Source organism: Tupaia chinensis, unplaced genomic scaffold (assembly GCF_000334495.1).
Source record: "Tupaia chinensis unplaced genomic scaffold, TupChi_1.0 Scaffold000602_1, whole genome shotgun sequence".
NCBI lineage: Eukaryota > Metazoa > Chordata > Mammalia > Scandentia > Tupaiidae > Tupaia > Tupaia belangeri.
The window spans coordinates 755614-775782 of record NW_006160120.1 but is presented as its reverse complement, the minus strand read 5'-3'; the positions used below and the strand labels follow the sequence as shown (position 1 = coordinate 775782).

General features: G+C 40.8%; 1 long non-coding RNA gene across 1 annotated transcript; it reads left to right on the top strand.

The window, feature by feature from the left end:
- Positions 1-6878: 6878 nt before the first annotated feature.
- LOC102493726 (uncharacterized) lies at positions 6879-13700 on the top strand. The gene is made up of 3 exons (XR_336003.3): positions 6879-7401; positions 8588-8646; positions 13621-13700. It is a non-coding gene; the product is annotated as an uncharacterized LOC102493726 (long non-coding RNA).
- Positions 13701-20169: the final 6469 nt, after the last annotated feature.

The window sequence follows — 20169 nt, the reverse complement described above, 5'->3', positions numbered from 1 at the left end:
CCGCCGGCCCGGAGAGGCAGCTGAACGCTGGGCAGGCCCCTGGGTGGGGGGCCAGCCTCCTGCCGCCTTGCTTGGTGCAGGTCCTGGGGGTGGCGGGGGCTGCAGCCAGGCCAGGTGGGCCGGCGCAGGGCCTACTCCGCCCGCCGCCGCCTCGCGCGCTCGGCGCGGGGGCAGAAACTGGATTTTGAAGTACAACTTCTCTTTAAAATACTCTACTAAAAAGAAGAGAAAGTCCTGACTAAGTAAAACAGGCTCGTGGTTACCAGTCTGTGTACTCTGCTCTGAGGCCAGTAGCCACTGGAACCTCCTGAGTCTCCATCACACAGTCAACCTGGCATGACTCAAAGGACCCAGAGCCAGCCTAGAAGACCTGAGTTCAAACTGCATGACTTCCTTTAAGTTCCTTGTTTCTGAAGTGGGATGGGGAGCCTGGCCCTGCCTGTTCCACCAGTGTGTTGTAAACCCACCTTACAAGCCCCGTAAGTAAGACCCCTTAACAGGCCCCACATCTTATAGAACAATGATGTGGTGATCATAGATGATGGTGGCTAACCCTGATTGTCCTGGGTGTCCTGGGCTGCCTTCTTGACAGTGATCATCTCACACCTTCCTCACACCCAAGAGGCATTAATACGGCCCCCTGAAGATCACACAACAGGTAGCTTGTGAGACCAAACTGGAGCTCCAAATCTGTTCAGTTCCAGAGCCTGGATTCCAGACACCATCATACACTCAGTGCTCTCTGTAAAGCAGCAGTTGAAGCCCTGAAATCCTTTAGAAGTGAAACAATATATGGAAACTCGGCATATAAATCAAAGTGGAGGTGTTCTTGCCAAAGAGGGAAGAGTGTGGGACCAGCAGATGGTGTAATGGTTACGTCACTGGACTCCCCTGTAGTTTACCACAATTTGAGTCCCGGACTCAGTGGCTTGAAACTTACACTAGGTACATGTGCACACATGCCCTAAATCCCAAAAGGAGAATGAAGAAGGGACTGCAGCATGGGCCATCCTCCTGGAGGGAGGTGATTTCTAGCTTTCTGTCTCACCCTACAGCAAAAATCTCTCTTAAAAAAAAAAAAAGAGGGAAAAATGGACAGAGCCCTAACCTATGCTTCCTGCTACAGAGGACATTGTGGCCACTTCCCAGAACCCATATGCCCCCGTCTTGTCAGATCACAGCCAGACTCTGCTGACCAGGTAGAACTGACCCACCCTAAAGTCCTGGGCCGTGTCTCATAGTCCATAAGAGTGCCTGGCACACAGTTCATACCCCAAATACGTATTGGATGAATAAATGAATCGGTTAATAAATAAGGAGTAACCTTCATCTTAATACTCAAGGCCTTTTGCCAAGTCTGGCTCCCCAGTTTGGGGAAGGTTTGAGTCATTTGTTGGGATTCTTTGATTGCTAGCAACAGAAAATTATCTGGCTAACTGAATCAAAAAGGAATTTATTAGAGTTGAAAAGAACCAGAACCAGGATAACTCTGGAGACCTATGTAGCTGGAGGTAATTGGCAGTGGCTTCACCATCCATGTCAGAATGGGTCAACTCCACATTTCACTCGGGATTCAAATTTACATCCATGGTGTACTTGGTTCGGATCCTGTGCCTGCAGCTAGGCCAGCAGTATGAGAGGCAACTTGGACGACCACTCAGTGGCTGCCATTGCCAGTTGTCTAGGTTGGGCACTGCTGACTTGAGCGAGTGCCACCCAGCACAGTCTAAATGGATGTATTCTCTGGAGTGTGTGTACAGTCTATCAGAGTGTACATGGCAGGTCTGAATGGGCACAAGGCAGCTCCCCAAAGGCAAGCAAAGTGGTTGTTACCAGGAATAGGCGATACAGTTGTCAGGGGGACCAGAAAAAACACAACAAATGTCTACCGCAAATGGCCTGACCCAGGTGAACAGCACAGGGAGAAGTGACATGATTTGCTGTATTTGGGACCTTTCTGGGTCCTCCTTAGCCCCTGTCAGCCAGGTCGGCTTTACTTGGCAGCCACAGACACTGAGACTTCATGGCCGGGCGACAAAGTTCATCCTAGGCAGCAGAAGGCACTGACCTGCATTAATGCTGCCACCACGTGGCCACCTTAGAAACTAGCGTATCCAATGTCTGCTGTCTGTTTTCTTTTCCATTTTTCTTCCTCCTCTCCAGGCTCCCTCTCCCCACACCTTCTTTCTCCTCTTCTAGTGCCCCATTGCTCATTTTTTGTATCTGTGATCAAACCCATCCACACCTTCCTTCGACCTGGAATTCCTGTACTTTTTTCTTTTTTTTTTCTGTTTTTGGAGAGGTTTTCACTATAGGGCGTGTGCGCTCACCAGAAACACAGAGACAGACAGAGAGTCAGAAACCGAGAAATCACCCCCCAGGGGGGATGGCCACACTGCAATCCCTTCTCCTCCATTCTCCTCTTGGGGTCTTGGGCACGCATGTACACGTGCCTGGCATAAGTCTGAACCACCGGGTCCAGGACTCGAACAGCGGTTGACTACATGGGAGACCAGCGACATAGCCATTATGCTAGCTACTGGTCCCTGGAATTCCTGTACTTGATCACTATTTGGCGACCTGTGTCAGCCATGTCTATCAAATTCAGCACTTGTTAAAGATAACCTCGTGCTATAGTAAGAGATTAAAACCTGAGAGCAACTAAGCCCGTCATGGGAATGCAAAACCTATTGTTATTATTACTGTCCGCGTTAGCCCTTCAAACGTTTAGTTGTCAAATAGCTCCCGAGATCCGAGTCTGATATTTATGCCCTTGTGCCATCCCTCTCCTTAAATGTGGGCAGAACACAAGGTCTTCTAATCAATAAAGTATAGCGAAAGTGATGGAGTGTCACGTCTGGAACCGAGTTGTACCAGGCCATGACTTTCACCTCACTCATAGTCTCTCTGGCTCTTCTCTTGCTTGTTCTGACGAAGCAGGTTGCCACGTCATGAGCTGCCCTTTCTTCGGAGGAGCTCAGGTGGCAAGGAACTGAATCTTGCCACCAACCATGGGCGTGAGATTGGAAGCTCGTCTTCCTGTGGGTGGCCTGGAAATGTCTGCAGGCACAGCTGACACCTGGATTGTGGTGAGAAATCCCAATGTAGAGAACCCACATTAACCATGTCCAGATTCCTTGCCACCAGACATTTTGCGAAAATAATTAAAATAATTGTTTTAAGCTGCTAGGTTTTAGGGCAATTTGTTACACAGCAATATATAATCAACACGTCCAACTAATTAAAGAAAATTGTAAATAAATCATAAAATGCAGATTGAAAGAAGAAAACACATCATCTGTTATCTCCCTTCGGAAAATGACTATGCTTCATGGTTGATTCACAATTTTCGACACCTAAAATAGCAAGACTGGAACTAGCAGTTGGCGTAATGGCTATGTCGCTGGACTCTCATGTAACTGACCATAGTTTGAGTCCCGGACCCAGTGGCTTAAATTCATGCTGGGCGCATGTGCGTGCGTGCTCAAGATCCCAAGAAGAGAATGGAGGAGAAGGGACTGGAGCGTGGCCATTCCCCCCTGGGGGGTGATTTCTCACTTTCTGTCTCTCTGTTTCTGTCTTTCTGGCAAGTGCACACTCCCTATAGCAAAAACCTCTTCAAAAAAAAAAAAAAAGGCAAGATATTAAAGTTAGATGTTTAAAATTATATTTTAAATAAGCACAAAGTGAATTTCAACAATACTGTTTTATAACCTCAACTGATTCTTCCATGGCAATGAAAATAATATAGAAGAAAGTTTCCATTTATAATAGCAGAAAAACATTTGAAAACACCTAAATTTGAATGAATGGACATATATACTATTTTCTCTGATGAACAGGAAAATTTGTTTTCTTTAATCAAAAAAGTGGTACATCTTGGTGCATTAAATATTTTTTATTTCTTTACCTTTTGTTTTCATTAACAGAATACTAAAGTTTTTTAAAAAGAGAAATGTTAATATGTATGAAAATTTTTAATTTATAAAACAGTTAAGTGCTAGTTCCATGTAAGAACATGTATAGACAAGAGTTAGGTAAAAATTCAGGTAACATCTCAAAGTGATGGGCAAAAAATTATGTTTTCAAGAAATCATATTAATACAAATAATTATACCTGGAACTGAAAATCATATCATAATTCACATAGTACATCCAAAAAATTGTAAATGGACTCCACCTTAAACTTTACATCAATGGTGTGGCTCAAAGGACCCCTGAGTCAGCACAAGACCTCCTTTAAGCCCCTTCTGTAAGGTTGCTTCTCTCCATTTTTAAAAAAGTTATTATGATTAAAGCCATTATATGACATGTTCTTAATGTACATCTTTTCACACTGGTTCAATTTTTTTTAAAAAGATATTTCTAGAAGCTGAATTGTTGAAAGTGGAATAAAGGGCATTAGATCTTCAATTTGGGTATAGAACATCTCCTACAAGTGTCACAGGAATTATATTCCTACCCAATCTGTCTAGGAAAAACATTTTTTCAAATTCATGCCAATATTTTATTGTTCCTTTTCATCTTTGCCAAGTTGGTCTGCCAACATTTTGAATGTAATTAATTTTTTTTTAGCTTTTAAAACAAGTTTATTTTATTCATGATAGAGTGTGTGCAAGTGCACGTGAAAGATTCTCGACAGTGTCTCCTCATGCCATGATCCCCTTCCCGCAGTCCTTCCTCTTGTCCTCCTGTTTGTCAGGATTTGGGGCACACACACATGGATCCAGAGAGAGCCAACAGGGGATCTGAACCCAGAGTTACCCATTTGACTCCCAGCATTCAGTATGCTGCCGCCTGTACCACTGAGACTGGGCCTTTTTTTTTGCATTGTTTTGCTCTATAGCATTATTGGCCATTGCTTTATATATTGTATAAATTTATGGTTCAATGATAAGTCTTCTATATTTATTGTCTTGTTCATATCTTTATTTAAAAAATCTTCATCTTTACTGAATTCTAAAATAACTGTTAACACAATCTGTTTTAATCCTCAAAGACATAAAACAATAATATTTTCTCCACTTATTTGCTTATTAAATCTATTTTTCCTGAAAGCAAGAATTTTTCAGTTCTTTATAGCCAAATATGTCAATATTTCCTCTATAGTACCTATGGCATCTTACCTCCCTACCTAGGGATGCAAAATATCACTTGCCCTAATAGTTTGGTTTTTAAGTTTCAAATTATGTATCTCTGTTAAATATATGTATTGTAATGTAGGAAATGGGTTTAACCTTAGTGTGCTAGTTCAGGTGGTTAATAACTTGTCCTGGATTGCCTCCCTAATAAACTCTGTAACCCAGGAGCTATAAGCATTTTTATATAACATAATCAAATGACACTGTTTTTCAAGAACCCATTCAACAGTAAATCTTTCTCAGCTTTGAAGTGGCACCTTTTCATATAATATTCATGGAAATCATCTTTTTTTGAGTATTCTTGGCTATTTTTTGCTGGATAACAAACCACCCCAAATTTAGTGCCTTAAAACAAGAAAATTTATTACTTCATGTAGTCTATATGTTTATTGAGAATAGCTGAGTGGCTCTGCTCCACTAATTCCACGTGGAACCGAAGTTACCCAGGGACTTAACTGGCCTGGACTGTTCATTAATGGCTCATGCCTATGTTTGATGTCTTGGCAAAGATGGCTGGAAAGCTGGTCATCGTCAGTTTGCTGGGAAACAAACAAATGGGCCTTGCTCCGTGTGGTCTTAGAACCTCTCACATCTATTGATATCTCCTCTTGGTTTTTCCAACAACATAGCTGGGTAAAGGTGAAGCTGCCAGGACTTTATAAGGCTTATTTTTTGGAATAGGCACAGTGTCACTTCTGATGCACTGTTTTGCTTTAAAAGAGTCACAAAGTCAGCTAAATCCGGTGTGGGAGGGAAATACACAAGCCTTAAATACTGGGAAGTTTGGTTCTTTTGGGGCCATCTTTGAAGACTAACTACCACAGTTGCTAACTGTTCTTTTGTGGAGTTTGATAGTAATATATCATAACTTTGTCAGCTATTACTTTGAAGACCACTCGTATAGCTCTATTCATTAAATATGCATCCAATACATATATGTATTTATCTTTTGTGATGAAAAGCTATTTTTATGTTATCACATTATATTAAGATAATAGGCTTTATTAAAGTGTATTAACTTTATATATTTAATTGACATAAATCATAAATTATTATATCCACACGATTTCTTCTTTGTAAAAGTGTCAAAAGGGTATGCACTATATTAAATTCAGGTATCTCCGGGAATTGGGATTATGTCTAATAGACTATTTTCTTTGGAGCTATCCTGATTTATCCTCAACTGTCATGTACTTCTCGTGTAATTTTAGAAAGCAGTAATTATTTTTTACTCTTATCTGCAGGTCCTTATTACTGTTCCCTCAATAGCGCATGCCGCTGGAATTTCTTTCACGGTCTGTAATTTTCCTTTCTCATCTACAGCCTTCTGTGAAACTAATATAAACTTGATATAACTATTGTTCTCGTGTGTACGCTGATGATTCAGCAACCAACGAAAGCCCGTAATTAAGTAGCAGAAAGGCCTCGGCGCCTCACGGTCAATGAGGTCCGACACCGCGAGCGCCCTTCGGAAAACCCGGGAACCGCAAGGCGTCTTCTGCGCATGTGCCTTTCGGCGTTCTCTACCTGGACACACTTCCGGTTCCCCGAGTTCTTCCGGGGCAAAGGCTCTGCGATCTTCGCGCAAACTGGATGCGAAGCGGGTGCGTCCACGAGTTAGAGAAAGGACGGGCGGCGAGCTCCCAGCCCGCGGGGTCCGAGGGAGCGGGGCCCCGCAGTGGGTTTCCGGTGGTCGCGGGGAGACGCGAGGGAAGGGCTGGGCGCGGCCCTCGGGTCAGGGTGGGCTCTTTCTGTGGCCCTCTTGTCTGAAGAAGGCGCTCGGTGACAGTGACAGGTGTGTGCACCCAGTGGCTAAAATCTGATTCCAGTAGCTTCACTGACGCCCTTGGACCTGCAGCCATCGATTACCGAGCAAAGCTTCAGTTCAACTTCAAGAAGAATGTGAGCCGCAATTGAAAGGACTGGGCAGTCTAGATGTGATAGGAAGTGAATGACACTTCGTTAGAGGATACGCGGTGGTGGTACTTGAGGGAAGTATATAGTACCGGCCATAAGTAAGGAAATGACTTCCCATCACTTCCTAAGCATGCATGTCATTCCCCTCACTCTCCACCCTGTTTATTCTGAGCTGCTCAAACCATGTCCATCACATTTGGCTTATTGAATTAAGAACCGGAAGTGCGTCCAGGTAGAGAACTGGAGAACCAGAAGAGACACATGCACAGAAGAGACCTCGCCGTTCCTGGGTTTCCCAAAGTGCTGGACCACATTCCCCCCCTTATAAAATCATACACTGGAGGTAAAGATAAAGCTTTAAAAACTATTTAAATCTCTTGATTCTCAGGTTGGGGCTTTGTTCTCTACCACATTTAAGTGAAAGCAAGTTTCTTAGCAAAAGACTCTCTTGGAAACTAAGACTAAGATCAAACAGCCAAAAAATTAATATCTTGAAGCACTTGTATTACTTTTTTCTGGAATCTCTGATCTCAGACAGCTTAAACATGTTACCAGGAAAATATATAAGAACTGTAATATCACCATTTGGCCATGCCAAATGGAAATATTTTAATACTAGAATGAGTTTTAATGCTGAAACAGTGTTCCAGAGTTTACATATATTTGTTTTTGTTGACTCAGTCTTCTTCTTATTATTATTATTTTGGAGAGGGTTTTGCTGTAGGGCACATGCACTCGCCAAAAAGAGAAACATATAGTGAGAAATCCCTCCCCCCCACCCAGGGAGGATGGCCACACCACAATCCCTTCGCCTCTCAGGACCTTGGGCATGCATGCACTCACACCTGGTGTGAGTTTAATCTACTGGGTTCAGAACTCGAACCACAGTCAACTACATGGGAGTCCAGTGACACAGCTATTATGCCAGCTGCTGGTCCCCAGTCTCCTATTATTGAACTCAGGGTTTTTTTTTTTTTTCCAAAGACTGAAATTGACCATAATTTAGTAGAAAATGTGTTTACATTCACTCAGAAAGGCTCTATGTGATCATTTCAAAACTGAAAATGGGCAAGTGGATATTTCTTCAGCCTGTTTCCTGTATCACATTGGTCAAAGGACCATTTTCTTAAATGGGTGTGTGGCTATCTTTTTTTTTTTTGAGAGAGGTGGTTTATGTTTTTGTTTTTGTTTTGTTTTGTTTTGTTTTTTGCTATACGGCGCGTGCGCTCGCCAGACAGAGAGAGACAGAGAGACAGAAAGTGAGAAATCACCCCTTGGGGGAATGGCCACACTGCAGTCCCTTCTCCTCCATTCTCCTCTCGCGATCTTGGGCATGCACGCACACGTGCCTTGCGTGAGTTTTAAGCCACCGGGTCTGGGACGCGAACCGTGGTCGACTACGTGGGAGTCCAATGACATAGCCATTACACTAGCTGCTGGTCCCGTGTGTGGCTATCTTGACAGGTTATTGTAAAACGCTCTGTGAGCCAGTTGTCTCATGATTCCATTCCTCTTTCTTCCTTACCCAGCTCTACTTTCACCCCTCTTGTCCCTTTCTCAAGCACACCTGAAAATGAACAAATCCCAGGTAAGTTGCTTAGGGATTACTTTCCACATTTTATAGTGGCTTTGAAAATGTTTATACTAGTTTGTACATTCAGATGAAAAAGTAGAAATATATAAAATTTAGCATCAGAAAGGAGTATCAGATCAATACTGAAAAGTTTGGTATAAACGTACAGAAATCTTATATCCCTATAGACTTATTCAGGTTGTCCCAGGAAGGCCCAGACAATAGATGATAGACCTTACATGGACTATTGCTATAATTGTCATTTATAGCTAAACATTTACTTTAGTGATGTTTGAATAAGTGATACTGTGACAGCTTTGCCTACTGGCCAGTAACAGCTGTGAATGAAGTGCAGTGGGTTTCCTGTATTCCTAGGCAAGGCACAGTAATTACAGGACGCCAATTCATTGTCGTCCATGTGGGCAGCATTCTGGTGGCTCCCTAGGAGCCAGGGATAAATCCTAGAATAAATAGAGTGCATGTTCCTCAGCTAATTTTCTGTAACTATTTCCTCCACCTGTACTTTTAAAATAGATTGTACAAGGAACAATTTAATATTATGTTCTGTAGGTAAAGTAGCTTTATTTGCTTGTCCCATTTTAACTCACTTCATGTAGTCTTGTATTGACTCCACCATGCCCATGGATCTGTTCGGTACAAGAAAGCACTTGCATGGACCAGCAGTTGGCATAGTGGTTAAGGTGGTGTGTCTCATGGCTAACTCCTTGGTTTGAGTTCCAGACCTGGCAGCTTAAAAACATGCCAGGTGTGGGGAACCAGCAGTTAGCGTAATGGCTATGTCCCTGGATTCCCACGTAGTGGACCACAGTTCGTGTCCCGGACCCGGTGGCTTAAAACTCACGCCGGGCGCGTGTGCGTGTGTGCCCAAGATCCCGAGAGGAGAATGGAGGAGAAGGGATTGCGGCGTGACCATCCCCCCTGGGGGGTGATTTCTCGCTTTCTGTCTCTATGTCTCTCTCTGTCTGTCTGGCGAGCGCACGCGCCCTACATCTGTGGCTCAAGTCCCAGACCAAGTGGCTTGAAACTCATGCCACGCGCATGTGAGTGCATGCCCAAGATCCTGGGAGGAAAATGAAGGGATTATGGCATGGCCATCCCCCCGGGAAGTGATTTGTTACTTTTCCTCTCTCTCTGTCTCTCTCCCTATCTGGGGGATGTACATGCTTATGGCAAAAATCTAAATAAATAAATAAATAAATAAATAAAAATTTTAAATAATTAAATAAAAAGTTAGCAGTATTCTAAATATTTTCAAATCCAATGGGTATTATCCAGTCTGTGCTTTACCAGATTCTTTGTTACATTTGACAGTATGACCCCTCCCCTAAAATGCATCTCTTGATCATTTTATTTATTCATTCATTGTGGGCAGTCTTATTTTCTCTGACTCTATGAACTCTTCTCTGTTGTAAATGGATGATAATTTCATTTACATAGTTGTTTACAGGGTTGACCTGAGTCACCAAGAGAAAAGGATATTTTTATTCTGTTTTGTTATAATCACCATTCAATTTCTCACAAAGTGAACACATTCAGTGTTCATGTTTCAAACCTTATGCTGTTAAGTATAGCTGAACCTTCTTTAGTGACTACAGGACTCTCTAATGAAGGCTTCCCACTTCCTGGCTCTTGAGTTCCATGCCTTTTTTTTTTTTTTAAGAATTATTTATTTATTTATTTATTTATTTATTGTCATTTGACCAGAGAGAGACAGAGAGAGAGAGGGAAAGTGAGAAAGCAAGCCACCAGGTCTGAGACTTGAACCATGGTTGGCCATGTGGGAGTGTCCAGTGCCTTAACCACCATGCCACCTGCTGGTCCCTCTCACTGATCTTTTGCTTTTAATATTTTGCCATTTTTCCCCTCATAACTAAGACCTTCTCCCCATTGTTGTGTCTGTAATTCTAAGATGTTGTTTATGTTCAGGAAGTTTATGGCATCTTTACAAGAAGTAATTCATGGAAGAAATAACTGGATAATAGGACTACTTCTAGTTTATGTATAGGAGATAAACTGATATAAGGAAGGGTGTGACTGAATTGTTATATAAAGTATGTCAGGTTTAAGAAACAGCAGAGTGAGGGGACCTAGGATAGTCCTGCGAGTGAGGTTAAACATAGCAGTTCTAAAACATGGGTAATACATAAGTATCTGCAGAAGTAGAGAAGGCATTTCACTTAGTACTGCCTAGTTTTGTTCTTACAAAAGAATTAGAAAAATCATACACAAAGTATATGCATCCCCTCCTGACTTTCCTAGCATACCTAATCTTCCTTGATCTTTGAACACAGTACTATAGTGAACAAAACCTGCTAATCAACATTAATATAATTATCTATTTTATTTAAATGAGAAATATCTACTTCTTAGTTTCGGGATCTAGCCTAGGATCCCACACTGCATTTAGTTGTCATGTCTCCTTAGCCTCTTGCAGTGACAGCCCCCTTTTGTCTCATGACCTTGACACTTTATGAGTTCATTCTAGTCTTCCCTTTTTAAATAACTTATTTGTCTGACAGAACACTGTCTTTCATTATCTACATATTTACTCATCCAAGTATACGTATGAGGTAGTTTTAATGGTGCTAGACTCCCACATCACCAACCATGGTTCAAGTCCTGGACCCTGGTGGCTTGCTTTCTCACTTTCTCTCTCTGACTCACTCCCTCTGTCTCTCTCTGGTGACTACATGTGCCCTATAGCACATTCAAAAAAATAAATAAATAATATTAAATAATTTTTTCAAAACAACAAAAAGAATCACCCCATGGGGAAAAAAAAAATTTCCTGAGTGTAACTGTATACTGTTCTTTTTATCCTTAGGCTTATAGAATAGTCAAAATACTGTTCCCCATAGTTACTTTGATTAGTTCTTTTTTTAAAAAAAAATTGTTTAATTTTATTCATTCATTTATTTTAATTTGACCAGAGAAAGACAGACACAAAGAGAGGAGGACAGTGAGAAAGCAAGCCACCAGGTCTGGGACTCAAACTGTGGTCTGCCATGTGGGAGTGTCCAGCACCTTAACCACTACACCACTTGCTGGCCCCACTTTGATTAGTTCTTTTCTTACTCATCCTTTTCACATTGGTTATGTTATTTATTTTTAATATAGTTAGGTTTATATGTTACTATTTGTATTTTATTTGGTATTTCCCTTCCATATCCTAGTTAATTTTATTTATTTATTGGAGGTAGATCTAAGAATCCGAACCGAATAGAAAGATGTATTTAGAGAAGTGTCACTTCTCATTCTCTCATTCTTTACATCTGTTTCCACCCCTCCCTTGAAGGTAACCAGTTTCTCGTGTATCCTTTTCTGCACACCTAGCGGTTACATTTATATGTTCTTTTGTCATCACCTTATGTAAAAGGTAGCATGCTATAGGCATTCTTTTGTTCTTTACTTTTTTCACTTCACAGTATAGCCTGGAAACAACTCCTATCATAATTTATGGAGACCTTCCTCATTATTTATGCTTTCAAATACTTCTTCCAATCCCCATATTCTCTTAGAGCCTCAGACGTAAACATACAGCTTCTAGTTGGACATTTCCATGTGTGCTCTACAAACATTTTAAGCACAGCATTCTGTAGACCGATGCATTAGTTTTCTATGCTCAATTTTTTCGTTGTTGTTTTGCTTTCCTAATATTAGCTTATACCACTAGCATCTCCCCAGCTTATCATGCACAATCATCTGGACATTACTTCTACTGCAGAACCAGCTAGTGGCCAGCTCCTTTCATTCCCCATCATGTGAGATTGATTCCCTCCTTCCCAACCTCTTTGGAACTTGTGATCATGTCTCACTATGGTGATCATGTCTCACTATGGTTTTCTTCCTCCTAACTTACCCTTTATGTTGTTTTCTAGATTTTTGGAGTAGGAGACAGTAAGCATTGTCTCCAGAGGATCAGATAATATTTTTGGCTTTCCGGGCTTTCTGGTCTCTTTGCTGGCCCTGTCAGATCTACTTAACACCGCCGTTGTAGTGTGACAACAGTCATGGATGCTGTATAAGCGAATGGCAGGGCCAGGGCTCTCGGGGGCTAGATTTCACCCATGGGCTGTAGTTTGCTGACCCCATACTCTACAGCATTGCTCCTAAAATACAAATTTGGTCACAAAACTTGCTTATAAATACCTCTTTACAGATTTCCATTATTCACAACAGTGCTTTCCAAAGTGGAGGATAGAGAGCACTCTAGGGATCCACAGGCCTTCTGTTGACATTTGTATTTTGGCTAAAAGAATTAAAATAATTAAGCTTTGGTGATATTAATATGTAACTTAAAATAACTAAGAAATGCATTACAATTTCTAAGTAAGTATACATGTTAGTCATAGGTGCAAGAATGTTTTACCATGTTGTACTATCTAAAAACTTTTGAGGTTACTGTTATAGAAAAGGTCCCTCTAATCTTTGCCCTCTGTTCAGCTTATCGTTATTCTTTCATATAGAGATATTTGTAGTTATTGACCTTTACATGTGTGTCTTATGCCTGTGTATATTTCTTAGTGGTCACAGTCCTACAACGCACACTCTGTGTTTTAAGACTAAAGTTATTACTCACTCAAGTAAAGCTGATAACATGGAATGGAACTAGCATTCTCCTTTAGTAATCTCCCTTTATCTTGTGTGTACATCCATCATTACTCTTCACTAAGGTGTCTATTTATGTCACCCTGTCAGAACAATTGCTCTTTGAGAGCATAGTCAGTATTTTACGTGAGGTAGTAATCCAAGAAATTAGAATAGTTCCAGGAAATAGTATAAACTTAGAACATTTTAAAAAATTCATTCTAAGAATGAATACAATAACAGGATATTTCTAATATTTTGTCCTCCCACCAAGTGTATCTCTATACAGCTTCTGTTAGCCATGACAGTGATCTCTGTAATGTCCCCATATATTTGATGCCCCTCAATTCTCATCACCTCAGATTAAACATATTCTTTCAGAGATCAGTTTAATTCAAGGGCCTTACAGTGGACTTCACCCAGGAGGAATGGCAGCAACTAGACCCCACTCAGAGGCTTCTCTACAAAGATGTGATGCTGGAGAACTATAGCAATCTACTCTCGGTAGGTGAGTGTGGTTTCCCTGCTTAACTGCAAAGATCATGCATTTCTTCTGTTTTGCAGAAACATGTTGTACTTCTGTAAATTAATTATTTAACCCAGTCTATTAGGAGAGCAATATGGTTAAAGCCTCTTTTGGCAGTAGAATTGTGTATGTACTCAGTGCCCTTCCCTTCAGCACAGTGCTCTAGCTTTCCTGAGACAGTGCTGGGCATTTTCACTGCATGGTTCTGAAGCTGTACTTTCTTCATCCTTCAGAGTCCCTGAAATGCAAAGAGCTTGGTTCAAGTTCTGTGTCATTTCCCATTAACAGGTGTCATGTTAGCAAACCCGATGTGATTTTCATATTGGAGCGAGGAGAAGGACCATGGATAGTAGAGGAATTCTCAAATCAGTACTCAGGTAAGTACATAATAACTGAGCAGACGCAGACCATGGAAATGAGAGTTCCAGGGGGTTCAGTGATTATAGTTGGCATTTTTGTCACTTTATTTTTTAAGAGACTCTAGGACTTTGGTTGAAGATAGCCGTCATGATACAGACGCCTAAAACATTCTCCTAAATAGATATGTCCCTTTAGCTAAAATATATGAAGATTTTTACCACTAAGTTACCATCCCCAGACTCCAAGTCCCTTTTTCCACCCCCTAAACTTTATTTCTGTGGCATTCTCTGTTGCCTACCTTGCCTCACCCACCATAATCATAGATTTATATTCAGACATTTATAGAGCTGCCTTAAATAAATCAATCTTGCTAGATTTGTGTGATCTTTCTAGTTGCCTTATATCTTTCTTTCCATCATTTAACTGAGAAATAACTCAGTTCACTTTCCATTCTCACCCCACCAGGCTTTGAACAAAGGTGAGGCAGACAAGGTGTCTAGCACACAGTAAGAAGACAGAATTTCAGCTTTCCTCTAGTACTGGCCCTGCTCAGCCCACAATCTTACTTTCCGTTAACGTTTTTCTTTGCACAGATTTCAGAGTTCCCATGAGCCTGCAGAAATTTCAGACTTACTTATTTGCTCTTACATTTTTTGATAATACTAACCCTCTTTCTGAAGCCTGTTTTACCTAATCTCACTGTATCACTCTCTTTCTCTAAGTGCTTACTTAACTCTTGTCTTTAACACTCTGTTAGCCACACTTTGAGTATATTTTGTGTACTACTCCTTGTGCCTGTCTTACTTTTTCCACTCTGTATATTTGTGGTTTTGAAAGGTACTTGTACTATTTGCCTGTTTTCTCTTCCTTTCATCCTCTTATTCAGGCTGGTATGGATGTGTGTGATTTTTTTCTCATTTTTGTTTCTGTTTTCCCCCAATCAACTGAGTAGGAGACATTTCCACTTGAAATTTTTTAATTCTCAGAGATTGGGTTTGAAGTGTGATCCCTACTACAAGGCATTTGTAAGGAATTCTCATTTTATAGCAAATGTATACAGACTCACAAATTGTTACTTGTGTTTCTGTTTAGAAGTTGGTGATGCCTTAGAGAAGGACAAGAAAATGCAAGACAAACATTTGAGGCAAACTATATTCTCTGCTCTGGCGAAAAGGCTGCAAAGCAGGATACTAAGGAGAAGAAACCTGAAGCCAAGAAGGCTGATGCCAATGGCGAGGTTAAAAAGGGTGAGTGACCCCAAAGCTAAAAAGCCCAAGAAGGGGAAGCCTGTTGCAGCTGAAACCCTGTCCTAGTCTGGGGCATCGGCAGATACTCCCGGTCTGCCATGTATTCCAGGAAGGCCATGTACAAGAGGAAATACTGTCACTAAATCCAGGATCGAAAAGAAAAAGGAGGAGAAGGTTCTTACGACTGTTACAAAACCAGTTGGTGGAGACAAGAATGGTGGTACCCGGGTGGTTAAACTGCACAAAATGCCTAGGTATTATCCTACTGAAAATGTGCCTCGAAAGCTGTTGAGCCACGGCAAAAAATCCTTCAGTCAGCATATGAGAAAGCTGCGAGCTAGCATCACTCCTGGGACCATTCTGATCATCCTCACTGGAGGCCACAGAGACAAGAGAGTGGTTTTCCTGAAGCAGCTGAGCAGTGACTTGCTACTTGTAACTGGACTGCTGGTTCTCAATCGAGTTCCACTGCGTAGAACACACCAGAAATTTGTCATTGCCACCTCCACGAAAATTGATATTAGCAAAGTAAAAATCCCAAAGCACCTTACCGATGCTTACTTCAAGAAAAAGAAACTGTGGAAGCCCAGACACCAGGAAGGTGAGATCATCGACACAGAGAAGGAGAAATACAAGATTTCAGAGCAGCACAAGATTGATCAGAAAGCGGTGGACTCATAAATTTTACCAAAAATCAAAGCTGTTCCTCAGCTCCAGGGCTACCTGTGATCCGTGTTTGCCCTTACAAATGGAGTTTATCCTCACAAATTGGTGTTCTAGATTTTTTGCCAAGAACCTAATTAAATAATTGATCATAAAAAATTATATTCTCCAACCACAAAATGCTGATTACAGAAAAAACTAATGTATTTGGGGAAACATTTCATCTAGACATGAATATTGTTCCCTTAAAAGAAATACCCAATAAATGTGATCCAGGTGGAAACAGTTTGAAAATTAATTCAGAAGCAATTGTTTCAATGAAAAGCAAAGGAAATAAAAAGATTCCTGGTGACTACAGTGGATGTGGGCAGCCACTGCTCCATACTAAACAACTGGCATCCCTCAGAATGAGTGACCTATGAGAGCAGTGCAGAAGCCACAATTTTCCTTGTATCCCACCTTTGGGAAGTTGTAACTATCACTTTCATAACTATCGCTATTGAGTAGGCCTCACAGACCAACCATGATAAGATGTGGGAGAGGACCACACAAGAACATGAATACCAGGAGGTGGGGATCACTGGGGCCATCTTGGAGGCTAGCTACCACAGGTAACCACCATAAGAGATGGAGTTAAGAACAATGGGAAGAGACACTGGAAACAGCGACTGCAACTCTCAAAGAGTTGTACTAAAGGTAAGAGAAATGGCATGGTGGCTTGAGAGAAAAGTGTGGTTGAAAGAGATTTCTTTCTAGAGATAGAAATGATCACATCTTTATGTGCTTATGTGAAATGTTCAGGAGAGAGGAGGTAATGAAGAAGAGAAGGGGAGAAGATGGTTTAATGTTCTGTGTAGGTGAGGAAGGTTAGATCTAGTGCATGGGAGAAAGTAGCCTGCTAAGAAAATAGACAATTATCAAGCTATGCCAATTGATCCACACTGAAATCACCACACAAATGTGAATGGGTTGATATAGTGGAAGCTTGTGAACTTTTACAAATATTTCTATTTCAATGAAATAAGGAAATAAGATCATTATATGAGAGATAATGGGAGAGGGAAGAGAGGTTTTATAAATCGGTATTATTGATAGGACTGATATATTTGGTTTCAGTTCTGCCATATTGCTTTATGTTACAAGTATACATGGGGTCTTCAAAAAGTTCATGGAAATGCATAATATTTTGGCACAAAAAGAAGCTTGTATTTTAATTCTTTTTGTTACATTTTTATGTTATATTATTTTTGATATTATTTCAACTTCTTTTATACATTCAATCACATTACTAAGCTTGCAAAGTGAAAATTCCATGTGTACATTTTACACAGGTCCAATTGACAATATTATAAGGTTATCCCTCTTTAATTCTATTTTTATGAACTTTTTTTTAATTGCCAGAGAGCACATGTACTTGCCAGAGAGAGGAAGCACCTCCCAGTGGGACACGATCATACCTCAATCCTCTTTCCTCCATTTGTCCATCCCATCAGGGTTCAGGGCATGCATAAGCACAAGCCTTCCTTGTTTTTCAAGCTGCTAGAATTGCATTTGAACCACAGTTGGCCATGTGGGATCCAGCTCCCTATGCACAGAGCTTAACTGCCATACTATAGGACCAACCCTCTGTGAACTTTTCAAAGTCCCTTGTATCTTCCTGGTTTTCTTTCACTACATAGCATTATGGGGAATGTGTCTTTTGTTATTTAGGAAAGGTGGTATTTTTGCTCTATCAGTTACCATTATACTAATATCTTCATATAATACCTCAATGCCCCCTGCTATTTGCAGGGAGTTGGTGGGAGGATACTCTATGTTACTTTCTTACTATCAGTTAATGATGAAGTTGGTTGGTAATCTCTTCTCTCTTCTCTCCTTGTTCATCTGGAACTTTAAAGTGACAGCTAATTTTCTAGTTTAAGATGAACATAACATTCCCTGAATCATTATATATTCATCTTATTTGCCTATAGACTTCATATTTGAAGATCAGTTTGACTGGTTAGAAAATCCCTGGTCAAGTTATTCTTTCGTTAAGTATTCTTAAAATATGTTGCTTCATTACATCTATTGTGAAGTATTATTCAGAAACCTGATGATTCTAGATATCCTCTATCCCTCCAGAACCACTCTGCACCCCACTTTGCACACTGAGGACAGACCTCTAAGAACTGCATCAGTGGAGGACTCTTGCCTGCAGTTGTCTAGCTGAGGTCCTACTTAGTGACTTTCTTCTTCTATAGCTAGTACTCTCCCTAGATGCCAAAACTTTTCCCCCTAAATTATTCAGGGCTAAACCAGAGAAGCAGGGCCATATCTGTGTTCAACAGATAGGTATTTGTTACGGTTTGTCCATCAAAGTTTTATGTTTTAGAATTTGGTCTTAGGGAGTTGTGATTGGATGTCCTCCAGAAAACCCTATGTTGGGACTTGATTGTATTGTAAAGATATTAAGTGAAAACTGAATTTCTTCATGGTGTTCCAGAGTGAGGGCTTTGGGTGTGATAATGTCATTAGAATGGGGTGATTTGCGTTATGGGCTGGCATATAAGCTGAGAGAATGAGACCAGAAGCAGAGAGAAAACCACATGAATACAGACTACATTCTTCTTTGGTAGAAGTTCTTGCCTTTCACCATCTCATGCCCTTAAATTACCAGCAGATAGTGTAATGTTTACATCACTGAACTCCCATGTAGTCAACTGTGGTTCGAGTCCCAGACCTGGCAGCTTAAAATTCACATCAGGCATATGTGTATATGTGCCCAGAATCCTGCGAGGAGAATGGAGGAGAAGGAATTGCAGCGTGGCCATAGCCCCTGGGGGGTGATTTCTCGCTTTTCATCTTTCTGTTGAGCACCTGTGCTCGATAGAAAAAAATCTCTTTAAAAAATTACCACCCACCAGAATGGTGAGTTATAAACTTTTATTTCTTTATAATTGACCCAGCCTCAGGCATTTTTGTTAGCAATATGATAATGACTAGGAAAATATCATACAGGTTTGGCATTATGTAGCTGTGGGGAGCTTGTTACATAAATGTCCATAGTCTAAGCAGTCAGGAAGAAAAGGAAAGAACAAAGACAAGCTGGAACCCACAAAGAAGAAACTCAGTTTTCACTGTCTTCCACCTAAATTACGTGACTGTCCTACAGGAGAAGTTGATGCCATTCCTCATGTTGCTAAACATACCTGGCCCAGGAGTTAGAAAAGCTAAAGGAACATCCTGAAAAAGAGAGCAGGTACAGGCCTTTCTAACCCATGCCAACAAATTGAGCCACAGATGAAAAATGTATCACTCCCAGAAGCCTTTCTGAGTGCAGAATCAGGGTGACTGCTTCTTCACCACCACCCTCCAGATCTCACACCAAAATGGCCTTCGTAGCCCACCCTCAGTGGAAACATACAGAGAAAATCGTAATATATTGAAACATACAAAGCAGTTCTAACCCAGGACTTTAAAAAACAAAATTAGAGATCAGGGCACTTTTTTTCTTTTTAATCTTTATTCCCATAACCATTTTCATTTTCATAGTTTGTGGATAACATGGTGTTCATTTGTTCCATTTTATTAATTTGAAGTTACTGTAGTTGTATTTTCAGCTTAACTATATTTGTCATCTATAAAACGTGTCTGTTACTTACAAAAGAGTGAGCTATACACACCTTTTCTTAGAGAAACACATTGACCTCTCGACACACGAGTAAGGAAGCCAAGGAGACACGAGGAGACACACCGGGGGACTGTACAATTTAGTGAATGCAAAAAAGGTGAAAGAGTGAAACCCAAAGAAGAAACTCAGTGCATCACTTTCTGTGGGTTGAGGCCAGACCTAAAGAGACTTGTTAGGCAAATGGGACAGACATAGCCTAACACAAGTAAGTTGCCATGACAGTTACAGGAACAGATTCAAGAAAGTGTAGTGTGATTTCTAATACAACTCCCAAATATATTATGCAATATTACATGCCAGTGTTAGCATATACTAGAAAACTTAGCATTTGTTTTTTAAGACACAGGAAACCAATTTATTTCAAATAAAGCAATACTCCCAGTAATAGCTTCTCCATATTTTGGATCCAAAACCTAGACTTGTTGGAATGTTTCTATTTCCTCTCAGTCTTCTAGATACAT